The following is a 2,500-nucleotide window of genomic DNA, read 5'->3' on the forward strand; positions in this document are numbered from 1 at the left end:
CGCTCACCGCGTGAGGCGCACACGGCAGTCCAAAATTCTCTATGAAAATAGTTGCTGTCGCACACTCAGAACTTCATGCAATATTATTTTATTTGACCGACGTTTCGGCTTACGCCTTCATCGGCACCGTTTCTTTCATTTAAAGTATATTGTTAGTTTGGCATAATCCTCCCTGCCCAACTGAACACTTCCTGTAGTCTTCCACCCTACAGAGGTCACATGGTGTGCTTTGGTGCGGGGCCTCCGCTGTTCTTTAACTTGAGAGCCTAATTGGAAAATAATTGCATTTTTTCACTCGGGGCTCGATCGACATCCATATTTTATCCAATGCAAAATGGACTTTTTAAATGCGCCATATTTATTAGATTAATTTACTCAGTGTCAAATGAGATACAAATCAACAGTAAGCATGCTTAAATATTCTGATAGGCTTTTTTTCCCTCCCCTTGCCCATCCGCAGAAGGTGCATACGATTGGTTCTTGGAAATATTATTGTCTCTTCTGATTTTATTATGCTGAGTGGAATTAAGTATTGTGTTTGATGCCGGCGTTTAATTTCTCTATCTGTCGGCTCACTTGGTGTTTTTATTACTATTAATTTATTACTTGTGGTTTGTCTGGTGAGCCCCCTTGCGTTTATAGAGTAATAAGGGACTGTATTTAATGTGCCTTGCTTTTGGATCCTGTAGGAATTGAAGGCATGAATCAATGGGGCTGATTAAGCCGTGGACCTCTCTGGCTTTTAAGCGTGCTTAATTTCAACCCCATCTATAAATAATGCAATTATTATTTTTTTCGCTTGCTCTGTCTCCTTCTCTCCCTCTGTCCTTCTCTCTCTCTCTCTCTCTCTCTCTCTCTCTCTCTCCTCTTTCTCTCTCTCTCTCTCTCTGGTGCACAGTCTTGAAGTAAAGGCTATCTGACTCTCTATGCCCACTTGTTCAAAGGGGACAAAACACCAATGTGTTAGTGTGTCTGTGTCTGTTTTATTTTTTTTTCGCACGTTACTTCATTTGAAAATCTCTCTCTTACGTGTACGTTTTTCTCATTTGTGTGTTTGGTTCAATACATTAATGAACAATGTTGAAGCACACAGAATGCAAATAAGTAGTACAGTACTGTACGTGATGCTGCCTCACCCAGCGAATGGGAATACGGTAGTGTGGAGGATTTTGCCAGTGGCGTTCTCTGCCACAGATGTGGCCAGCGTGATCTGCCCACTCTCCCGACCAACAAACAAAACAAACAAAAATCAAAGAATTAGAAAAAGATTCAAGACGGGGAAACTGCATGTGTGAGGGCTTAATCGCATGGCGGCTGCCAGCACTCCACTCCAGAGGATGGAAGATAGAAGGGCTGGATTTATTCGCTGGCTCCGAGAAGTTTTTGTTTTCATGGGGAAGTGTTGATTATGATTATTATATTTTCTTTTCCCTTTCATTGTGTCTGAATGTGGCAGGGTTGCTTGCTGCTAAGAAAAGCTCCTCGAAAAAGCACCCACATGAAAATGATTTCATTAAAAAGGGGTTGTTGGTGGGCCACCAGGCTCTGTGACCACCCTCATCAATTGTAATATCTTTTTTTCTGTGTGTGTGTGTTGTTTTTCTTTTCCCTGACATCCTATACAGTTAATGTGTTTGGCTTGCACTCTGTGCCCGCCTCTCTCTACCCCATTCTTGCCAGTACTGTGTGGTCTGCGCAATCATTGGCAATTAGTGATGGCAAATTAGCATAACGATCACCTCTTTCATATCAAGTCCCTGCTGGCCCCCCTCATCGCTCCATTCCTCTGCGCTCATTACTGTGTATTCTTAGCACCTCTGCAGACACAAAATCACAATTAAGACAGGGGAAGCTAAATATCTCAATGCAGCGTGAGGGCAGTTCAACTGGGTTCTTTACGTTTAGAGGTAGAACATGCAAGTACTGTGCCTCTTGATGTTAGATGTTTCAAAGTTGTAGTGGTGGTGTTTCACCCACGTTGCAGAGGCGCTTCAACAACGTTGTTGTAGCCTACCCTGTCCTGTCCTTGCACAGGCTCAGCGGTGCGTTCTGAAACAACCTTGATTAACCGGACGGACACATAAACAGCATTGTGTACAATCATGCATGTCCATCCTGCCTATCCCAACCTGAGCTAAGTGTGGGGGTAATTATAAAATAATAGGGGTCCATTCATGCTTGAGAGGTTTCTACTTAACATTTTCTCGCAGCTGCAAATGGGCGAAAGTCAGAATGAACCCAGGAGTGGCTTGTAAGACCCACCACACACACACACACCATCCCTCTCTCTCTCCCCGTCCCCATGCCCACCCAATAGAAGAAGTTGATATCGCCAGTTAAAAGACAGAATCTTTGCAGTGGTGTAATGACCATGGTCCTCTCTATTAAGCCTAACAGCCTCCATCTTCTCCTAGGTGGTCATTTGGTAATAGCGCTCATTCAGCCCAATCAATGGTTTAAGCAGCAGTGAACCATTAAATATAAAAAAAGCCTGTCAGAT

This window comes from Engraulis encrasicolus, chromosome 13 (genome assembly GCF_034702125.1).
Source record: "Engraulis encrasicolus isolate BLACKSEA-1 chromosome 13, IST_EnEncr_1.0, whole genome shotgun sequence".
NCBI classification, from domain to species: Eukaryota; Metazoa; Chordata; class Actinopteri; order Clupeiformes; family Engraulidae; genus Engraulis; species Engraulis encrasicolus.